Genomic DNA, 10,749 nt, shown 5'->3' with positions numbered 1-10,749 from the left:
TCTACCTTCTGAACTCACGTCCCGGGGGAAGACAGAGGGGGACTGCTGACTGACCTCTACCTTCTGAACTCACGTCCCGGGGAAGACAGAGGGGGACTGCTGACTGACCTCTACCTTCTGAACTCACGTCCCGGGAAGACAGAGGGGACTGCTGACTGACCGCTACCTTCTGAACTCACGTCCCGGGGGAAGACAGAGGGGACAGCTGACTGACCTCAGGGGGAAGACAGAGGGGGACAGCTGACTGACCTCAGGGGGAAGACAGAGGGGGACTGCTGACTGACCTCAGGGGAAGACAGAGGGGGACTGCTGACTGACCTCAGGGGAAGACAGAGGGGGACTGCTGACTGACCTCTACCTCCTGAACTCACGTCCCAGGGGAAGACAGAGGGGGACTGCTGACTGACCTCAGGGGAAGACAGAGGGGACTGCTGACTGACCTCTACCTCCTGAACTCACGTCCCGGGGGAAGACAGAGGGGACTGCTGACTGACCTCTACCTTCTGAACTCACGTCCCGGGGGAAGACAGAGGGGGACTGCTGACTGACCTCTACCTTCTGAACTCACGTCCCGGGGGAAGACAGAGGGGGACTGCTGACTGACCGCTACCTTCTGAACTCACGTCCCGGGGGAAGACAGAGGGGGGGGGACGTCCCGGGGAAGACAGAGGGGGACTGCTGACTGACCTCTACCTTCTGAACTCACGTCCCGGGGGGAAGACAGAGGGGGACTGCTGACTGACCTCTACCTTCTGAACTCACGTCCCGGGGGGAAGACAGAGGGGGACTGCTGACTGACCTCTACCTTCTGAACTCACGTCCCGGGGGGAAGACAGAGGGGGACTGCTGACTGACCGCTACCTTCTGAACTCACGTCCCGGGGGAAGACAGAGGGGGACAGCTGACTGACCTCAGGGGGAAGACAGAGGGGGACAGCTGACTGACCTCAGGGGAAGACAGAGGGGGACTGCTGACTGACCTCAGGGGGAAGACAGAGGGGGACTGCTGACTGACCTCAGGGGAAGACAGAGGGGGACTGCTGACTGACCTCTACCTCCTGAACTCACGTCCCAGGGAAGACAGAGGGGGACTGCTGACTGACCTCAGGGGAAGACAGAGGGGGACTGCTGAATGACCTCAGGGGAAGACAGAGATCTGACTGACCTCAGGGGAAGACAGAGGGGGACTGCTGACTGACCTCTACCTCCTGAACTCACGTCCCAGGGGAAGACAGAGGGGGACAGCTGACTGACCTCAGGGGGAAGACAGAGGGGGACTGCTGACTGACCTCAGGGGGAAGACAGAGGGGGACTGCTGACTGACCTCTACCTCCTGAACTCACGTCCCAGGGGAAGACAGAGGGGGACCGCTGACTGACCTCTACCTTCTGAACAAACGTCCCGGGGAAGACAGAGGGGGACCGCTGACTGACCTCTACCTCCTGAACTCACGTCCCAGGGGAAGACAGAGGGGGACCGCTGACTGACCTCTACCTCCTGAACTCACGTCCCAGGGGAAGACAGAGGGGGACCGCTGACTTACCTCTACCTTCTGAACAAACGTCCCGGAGGAAGACAGAGGGGGAAAGCTGACTAACCTCAAGGGGAAGGCAGAGGGGGACAGCTGACTGACAGAGGGGGGAAGACAGAGGGGGACAGCTGACTGACCTCAGGGGGAAGACAGAGGGGGACAGCTGACTGACCTCAGGGGGAAGACAGAGGGGGACCGCTGACTGACCTCAGGGGGAAGACAGAGGGGGACCGCTGACTGACAGAGGGGGGAAGACAGAGGGGGACAGCTGACTGACCTCAGGAAGAAGACAGAGGGGGACCACTGACTGACCTCAGGGAGAAGACAGAGGGGGACCGCTGACTGACCTCAGGGGGAAGACAGAGGGGGACCGCTGACTGACCTCAGGGGGAAGACAGAGGGGGACAGCTCTGACTGACCTCAGGGGGAAGACAGAGGGGGACCGCTGACTGACCTCAGGGGGAAGACAGAGGGGGACAGCTGACTGACCTCAGGGGGAAGACAGAGGGGGACCGCTGACTGACCTCAGGGGGAAGACAGAGGGGGAAGACAGAGGGGGACCGCTGACTGACCTCAGGGGGAAGACAGAGGGGGTTGCACAGCACTTGTTCCTCTGGATACTGTATATATTTAGAGCTAGATGTCACCCCCAGGCTACAGATCCAGGATCAGATGTCCTCCCTCTGTACTAGCCTCTGACCCTGTGTCAGATGTCCTCCCTCTGTACTAACCTCTGACCCTGTGTCAGTGGTTAGGGGACAGCTTCTGCCTTCTTCCTGTACATGTCAGAGTCTTGGGGAAGAGAAAGAGCCCCACATCCTCTGTCCCCTGGCTACTATAAAGCACACAGAGAGATACAGTAAAACAGACAGGAAAACACAGTCAGAGGGGGAGAGAGAGAAGGGGGAGTCAGAGAGAAGAGAGGGGGGAGTCAGAGAGAAAGAGAGAGAGAAGGGGGAGTCAGAGAGAAAGAGAGAGAGGGGGAGTCAGAGAGAAAGAGAGGGGGCGGGGTCAGTGAGAAAGAAGAGAAGGGGGAGTCAGAGAGAAAGAGAGAGAGGGGGAGTCAGAGAGAAAGAGAGGGGGTAAAACAGAGAAAAGAAAGAGAGAGAGAAGGGGGGGAGTCAGTCAGAGAGAGAGAGAGAGGGGGGGAGGGTTAGAGAGAAAGAGAGAGAGGGGGGGAGTCAGAGAGAGAGGAGGGGGAGTCAGAGAGAAAGAGAGAGAGGGGGAGTCAGAGAGAAAGAGAGAGAGAAGGGGGAGTCAGAGAGAAAGAGAGAGAGGGGGAGTCAGAGAGAAAGAGAGGGGGGGTCAGAGAGAGAAGAGAGAGAAGAGGGGAGTCAGAGAGAAAAGAGAGAGGGGGAGTCAGAGAGAAAGAGAGGGGGGGGGTCAGAGAGAAAGAGAGAGAGAAGGGGGAGTCAGAGAGAGAGAGGGGGGAGGAGAGAGGGGGGGAGGGTTAGAGAGAAAGAGAGAGAGAAGGGGGAGTCAGAGAGAGAGAGGAGGGGGGAGTCAGAGAGAGAGAGATAGACAGACAGCCAGACGGGTGATGCTATTGGCAGGCCATATAGACAGTGGTTTATAGAGACAAGTTGTAGACAGTTAGTTGTAACAGGTTTCAGGTAATCTCAATGATAATGCACCAGAAGGCCAGTTCCGTCCAGAGGAGATTCCTGAAAGCTGACACAACATCACGGGCCTCAAATTATAGTCTTTATAGTCTTTAGGGTTTAGGGTTTAACACACACACACACACACACACACACACACACACACACACACACACACACACACACACACACACACACACACACACACACACACACACACACACACACACACACACACACACACACACACACACACACACACACACACACACAGTACACACACACAGTACACACACACAGTACACGCACAGTACACGCACACAGTATGTACTAAGAAAGGAATTCCTAGTAAGCACACTCTCAAATGCTATGTCATTTCCATTCTGTCTTGGACACCAACACACACCTTTTAACAACTGATTTAGTCACAAAAGATCTCAGAGATAGAATATGGAATATTCCTAGAAGGGTTTTGGTAGCCGACCTCTCTACTGTTTGTCTCTGTCAACTCTAATGACTCTACTCTGTGTGTGTGTACTGTGTGTGTGTGTACTGTGTGTGTGTGTGTGTACTGTGTGTGTGTGTGTGTGTGTGTGTGTGTGTGTGTGTGTGTGTGTGTGTGTGTGTGTGTGTGTGTGTGTGTGTGTGTGTGTGTGTGTGTGTGTGTGTGTGTGTGTGTGTGTGTGTGTGTGTGTGTGTTGTGTACTTTGTGTCATCTCTCCTCTCTGTGTGCAGTGATAGAGGAGAAGGGAGTGAAGATGAAGCTCACAGTGATTGACACGCCAGGATTTGGAGACCAGATAAACAACGAAAACTGGTGAGTGATGGAGGGAGAGAGATGGAGGGAGAGAGATGGAGGGAGAGAGAGAGATGGAGGGAGAGAGATGGAGGGAGAGAGAGAGAGAGAGAGATGAAGGGAGAGGAGAGAGATGGAGGGAGGGAGGGAGGGGAGGAGGGAGGGAGGGAGGGAGGGAGGGAGGGAGGGAGGGAGGAGGGAGGGAGTGATGGAGGGAGGAGAGAGGGAGGGAGGGAGGGAGGGGGAGGGAATGGAGGGAGAGAGAGATGGAGGAGAGAGAGAGATGGAGGGAGAGTGATGGAGGGAGAGAGAGAGATGGAGGGAGAGTGATGGAGGGAGAGAGAGAGATGGAGGGAGAGAGAGAGATGGAGGGAGAGAGAGAGATGGAGGGAGGGAGAGAGATGGAGGGAGAGAGAGAGAGAGAGATGGAGGGAGAGAGATGGAGGGAGGGAGAGAGAGAGAGATGGAGGGAGAGAGAGAGATGGAGGGAGAGAGATGGAGGGAGAGAGAGAGATGGAGGGAGGAGAGAGAGATGGAGGGAGGGAGAGAGATGAGGAGAGAGAGGAGAGAGATGAGGGAGAGAGAGAGATGGAGGGAGGGAGGGAGAGAGATGGAGGGAGAGGGAGAGAGATGGAGGGAGGAGAGAGAGATGGAGGGAGAGAGAGAGATGGAGGCAGAGAGGGAGAGAGATGGAGGGGAGAGAGAGAGATGGAGGGAGAGAGAGATGAGGGGGAGAAAGATGGAGGGAGGAGATGAAAGAGAGAGAGAGATGGAGGGAGGGAGAGAGATGGAGGAGGGAGAGAGATGGAGGCAGAGAGAGAGATGGAGGCAGAGAGAGAGAGAGATGGAGGGAGGGAGAGAGATGGAGGGAGAGAGAGAGATGGAGGCAGAGAGAGAGAGAGGGAGAGAGAGAGATGGAGGGAGAGAGAGATGGATGGAGGGAGAGAGATGGAGGCAGAGAGAGAGAGATGGATGGAGGGAGAGAGATGAGGGAGGGAGAGAGATGAGAGAGATGGAGGGAGGGAGAGATGGAGGCAGAGAGAGAGAGATGGAGGCAGAGAGAGAGAGATGGATGGAGGGAGAGAGATGGAGGCAGAGAGAGAGATGGAGGGAGAGAGAGAGAGATGGAGGCAGAGAGAGAGATGGAGGGAGAGAGAGATGGAGGGAGGGAGAGAGATGGAGGCAGAGAGAGAGATGGAGGGACGGAGAGAGATGAGGGAGAGAGAGAGATGGATGGAGGGAGAGAGATGGAGGCAGAGAGAGAGAGATGGATGGATGGAGGCAGAGAGAGAGATGGAGGGAGAGAGATGGAGGCAGAGAGAGAGAGATGGAGGGAGAGAGAGAGATGGAGAGGAGAGAGATGGAGATGGAGGGATGGGAGAGATGGAGAGAGATGGATGGAGAGAGAGATGGAGGCAGAGAGAGAGAGATGGAGGGAGAGGGAGGGAGAGAGATGGAGGCAGAGAGAGAGAGATGGAGGGAGGGAGAGAGATGGAGGCAGAGAGAGAGAGATGGAGGCAGAGAGAGAGAGATGGATGGAGGGAGAGAGATGGAGGCAGAGAGAGAGAGATGGAGGGAGGGAGAGAGATGGAGGCAGAGAGAGAGAGATGGAGGCAGAGAGAGAGAGATGGATGGAGGGAGAGAGATGGAGGCAGAGAGAGAGAGATGGATGGAGGGAGAGAGATGAGGGAGGGAGATGGAGGGAGAGAGAGATGGAGGGAGGGAGAGAGATGGAGGCAGATGGAGGGGAGAGAGAGATGGAGGGAGGAGAGAGATGGAGGGAGGAGATGGAGGGAGAGAGATGGAGGGAGGGAGAGAGATGGAGGGAGGGAGAGAGATGGAGGGAGAGATGGAGGGAGAGAGATGGAGGGGGAGAGAGATGGAGGGAGGGAGAGAGATGGAGGAGGGAGAGAGATGGAGAGGAGAGAGAGAGAGATGGAGGGAGGGAGAGAGATGGAGGGAGGGAGAGAGATGGAGGGAGGGAGAGAGATGGAGGAGGAGATGGAGGGAGAGATGGAGGGGGAGAGAGATGGAGGGAGAGATGGAGGGAGAGAGAGAGAGATGGAGGGAGAGAGATGGAGGGAGAGAGAGAGAGATGGAGGGAGGGAGAGAGATGGAGGGAGAGAGATGGAGGGGAGAGAGATGGAGGGAGGGAGAGAGATGGAGGGAGGGAGAGAGATGGAGGGAGAGAGAGAGAGGGAGGGAGAGAGATGGAGGGAGAGAGATGGAGGGAGGGAGAGAGATGGAGGGAGGGAGAGAGATGGAGGGAGAGTGATGGAGGGAGAGAGATGGAGGGAGAGTGATGGAGGGAGGGGAAAGATTTCAGCATTACTGGCCCATCTGTTTTCAGGCTCATTCAGTTACTCACCTGTTGTTATGCTTCATACTATGTTAACAGCAGTTATTTATGACTGTTTCAGTGGGACTATTATAGGGGATAATTATATAGCTCATCATTTTATTGATTTCTAGTTCAATTCATTTACCTTTTCCAACCAAAATGATATTTTAACTAACAGTCTGAATGTGTTGTGTTCACCACTCATCCTCTCCCCTCTCTCATCTCTCTCCCTTCCACCCTCCCTCCCCCCTTCCTCCCTTCCTCCCCATCTCTCTCCCTCCCCCTCCCTCCCTCCCCATCTCTCTCCCTCTCCACCCTCCCTCCCCATCTCTCTCCCTCCCCCCTCCCTCCCTCCCCATCTCTCTCCCTCTCCACCCTCCCTCCCCATCTCTCTCCCTCCCCCCCCTCCCTCCCTCCCCATCTCTCTCCCTCTCCACCCTCCCTCCCCATCTCTCTCCCTCCCCCTCCCTCCCTCCCTCCCCCCTCCCTCCCCATCTCTCTCCCTCTCCACCCTTCCTCCCTCCCTCCCCATCTCTCTCCCCTCCCCCTTCCTCCCTCCCTCCCCATCTCTCTCCCTCTCCACCCTCCCTCCCTCCCTCCCCATCTCTCTCCCTCTCCACCCTTCCTCCCTCCCTCCCCATCTCTCTCCCTCTCCACCCTCCCTCCCCTCCCCTCTCTCCCTCTCCCCCTTCTCCCTCCCTCCCCATCTCTCTCCCTTCCTCCCTCCCTCCCCATCTCTCTCCCTCTCCACCCTTCCTCCCTCCCTCCCCATCTCTCTCCCTCTCCACCCTTCCTCCCTCCCTCCCCATCTCTCTCCCTCTCCACCCTTCCTCCCTCCCCCCTCCCCATCTCTCTCCCTCTCCTCCACCCTCCCTCCCTCCCCCTCCCTCCCTCCCCATCTCTCTCCCTCTCCATCCCTCTCCTCCCTCCCTCCCCATCTCTCTCCCTCTCCACCCTTCCTCCCTCCCTCCCCATCTCTCTCCCTCTCCCCTCTCCCATCCCTCCTCTCCACCCTCCCTCCCTCCTTCTCTCTCCCCCTCCACTCTCCCATCCCTCCACTCTGCCTCCCTCCTTCTCTCTCCCCCTCTCCTCCCCCATCCCTTCCACCCTCCCCTCCTCTCTCCTCTAGTTGGGAGCCTATAGTGAGTTATGTTAATGAGCAGTATGAGAGGTACCTGAAAGAAGAGCTGTACGTCAACAGGAAGCCGAGGATCCCTGACACACGCGTCCACTGCTGTGTCTACTTCCTGCCTGCCACCGGACACTGGTGAGAACCCTCACGTCACTTCCTCTGACATCACTTCCTATGACTTCTCCAGCGGATCTCTATACTATACCTTATGAATAGCCTGTCTGATCAGATTTCTGCTAACTGTTACTATACCTTATACTATACCTTAACTACCCTACACCAGTCCAGTTAGTTCTCCTTACCCTAGTACAGTTAGTTCTCCTTACCCCAGTCCAGTTAGTTCTCCCTACCCCAGTACAGTTAGTTCTCCCTACCCCAGTCCAGTTAGTTCTCCCTACCCCAGTCCAGTTAGTTCTCCCTACCCTAGTACAGTTAGTTCTCCCTACCCCAGTACAGTTAGTTCTCCCTACCCCAGTCCAGTTAGTTCTCCCTACCCCAGTCCAGTTAGTTCTCCTTACCCTAGTACAGTTAGTTCTCCCTACCCCAGTCCAGTTAGTTCTCCCTACCCCAGTCCAGTTAGTTCTCCCTACCCCAGTCCAATTAGTTCTCCTTACCCCAGTCCAGTTAGTTCTCCCTACCCCAGTCCAGTTAGTTCTCCCTACCCCAGTCCAGTTAGTTCTCCCTACCCCAGTCCAGTTAGTTCTCCTTACCCCAGTCCAGTTAGTTCTCCTTACCCTAGTACAGTTAGTTCTCCCTACCCCAGTCCAGTTAGTTCTCCTTACCCCAGTCCAGTTAGTTCTCCCTACCCCCAGTCCAGTTAGTTCTCCTTACCCCAGTCCAGTTAGTTCTCCCTACCCCCAGTCCAGTTAGTTCTCCTTACCCCAGTCCAGTTAGTTCTCCCTACCCCAGTCCAGTTAACGACCCCTGCCCCTGACCTTTGACACGTTGACCCCAGAGTGGTGACATGAGGTACTGACTGACCTGAGCTGACCCCTTACCTCTAACCTCAGTGACCTCATTGTAGTGCTACATCCTACTACTCTATAAACAGCAGAGCTGGGGCTAGGGTGCTGGGGCTGGACAGGGCTGGGTCTAGGGTGCTGGGGCTGGGCAAGTCTGGGTCTAGGGTGCTGGGGCTGGACAAGGATGGGTCTATGGTGCTGGGCAAGGCTGGATCTAGTTTGCTGGGGCTGAGGCTGGGTCTGGGGCACTGGGGCAGAGCAAGGCTGGGTCTAGGGTACTGGGGCTGGGCAAGTCTGGGTCTAGGGTGCTGGGGCTGGACAAGGCTGGGTCTAGGATGCTGGGCAAGGCTGGGTCTAGGGTGCTGGGCAAGGCTGGGTCTAGGGCGCTGGGCAAGGCTGGATCTTGGGTGCTGGGCAAGGCTGGGTCTAGGGTGCTGGGCAAGGCTAGGTCTAGGGTGCTGGGGCTGAGGCTGGGTCTAGGGTGCTGGGCAAGGCTGGGTCTAGGGCGCTGGGCAAGGCTGGATCTAGGGTGCTGGGCAAGGCTGGGTCTAGGGTGCTGGGCAAGGCTGGATCTAGGGTGATGGGCAAGGCTGGGACTAGGGTGCTGGGCAAGGCTGGATCTAGGGTGCTGGGCAAGGCTGGGACTAGGGTGCTGGGCAAGGCTGGGTCTAGGGTGCTAGGGCTGGGCAATGCTGGATCTAGGGTGCTGGGCAAGGCTGGATCTGGGGTGCTGAGGCTGGGACTGGGGCTGGGCAAGGCTGTATCTAGGGTGCTGGGGCTGAGGCTGGGTGTAGGGTGCTGGGGATGGGCAAGGCTGGGTGTGTTGGGACTGAGGGTACAGGGCTGGGACTGAGGGTACAGGACTGGGACTGAGGGTACAGGGCTGGGACTAGACTGGGCTGGGACTGAGGGTACAGGGCTGGGACTGGACAGGGCTGGGACTGAGGGTACAGGGCTGGGACTGAGGGTACAGGACTGGGACTGAGGGTACAGGGTTGGGACTGGACTGGGCTGGGACTGAGGGTACAGGGCTGGGACTGAGGGTACAGGGCTGGGGCTGAGGGTACAGGGCTGGGGCTGAGGGTACAGGGCTGGGACTGAGGGTACAGGGCTGGGACTGAGGGTACAGGGCTGGGACTGAGGATACAGGGCTGGGGCTGAGGGTACAGGGCTGGGACTGAGGGTACAGGGCTGGGACTGAGGGTACAGGGCTGGGACTGAGGGTACAGGGCTGGGGCTGAGGGTACAGGGCTGGGACTGAGGGTACAGGGCTGGGACTGAGGGTACAGGGCTGGGACTGAGGGTACAGGGCTGGGACTGAGGGTACAGGGCTGGGACTGAGGGTACAGGGCTGGGGCTGATACAGGGTGGGACTGAGGGTACAGGGCTGGGACTGAGGGTACAGGGCTGGGACTGAGGGTACAGGGCTGGGACTGAGGGTACAGGGCTGGGACTGAGGGTACAGGGCTGGGACTGAGGGTACAGGGCTGGGACTGAGGGTACAGGGCTGGGAGACTGAGGGTACAGGGCTGGGACTGAGGGTACAGGGCTGGGACTGAGGGTACAGGGCTGGGACTGAGGGTACAGAGCTGGGACTGAGGGTACAGGGCTGGGACTGAGGGTACAGGGCTGGGACTGAGGGTACAGGGCTGGGGCTGAGGGTACAGGGCTGGGACTGAGGGTACAGGGCTGGGACTGAGGGTACAGGGCTGGGACAGGGCTGGGACTGAGGGTACAGGGCTGGGACTGAGGGTGGGACAGGGCTGGGACTGAGGGTACAGGGCTGGGACTGAGGTTACAGAGCTGGGACTGAGGGTACAGGGCTGGGACTGAGGGTACAGAGCTGGGACTGAGGATACAGGGCTGGGACTGAGGGTACAGAGCTGGGACTGAGGGTACAGGGCTGGGACTGATGGTACAGAGCTGGGACTGAGGGTACAGGGCTGGGACTGAGGGTACAGGGCTGGGACTGAGGGTACAGGGCTGGGACTGAGGGTACAGGGCTGGGACTGAGGGTACAGGGCTGGGACTGAGGGTACAGGGCTGGGACTGAGGGTACAGGGCTGGAACTGAGGGTACAGAGCTGGGACTGAGGGTACAGGGCTGGGACTGAGGGTACAGGGCTGGGACTGAGGGTACAGAGCTGGGACTGAGGGTACAGGGCTGGGACTGAGGGTACAGGGCTGGGACTGAGGGTACAGGGCTGGGACTGTGGGACTGAGGGGTACAGGGCTGGGGATACAGGGCTGGGACTGAGGGTACAGGGCTGGGACTGAGGGTACAGGGCTGGGACTGAGGGTACAGGGCTGGGACTGAGGGTACAGGGCTGGGACTACAGGGCTGGGACTGAGGGTACAGGGCTGGGACTGAGGGTACAGGGCTGGGAC

General features: G+C 58.1%; 1 pseudogene; it reads left to right on the top strand.

Annotated features, from left to right (window-relative positions):
* The window catches only part of LOC124019469, a 52,885-nt pseudogene that overhangs the window by 20,972 nt on the left and 21,164 nt on the right, over positions 1-10,749 (top strand).

Source organism: Oncorhynchus gorbuscha, unplaced genomic scaffold (assembly GCF_021184085.1).
Source record: "Oncorhynchus gorbuscha isolate QuinsamMale2020 ecotype Even-year unplaced genomic scaffold, OgorEven_v1.0 Un_scaffold_606, whole genome shotgun sequence".
Taxonomy (NCBI): Eukaryota; Metazoa; Chordata; class Actinopteri; order Salmoniformes; family Salmonidae; genus Oncorhynchus; species Oncorhynchus gorbuscha.
This window is presented reverse-complemented; position numbering and strand designations above follow the sequence as displayed.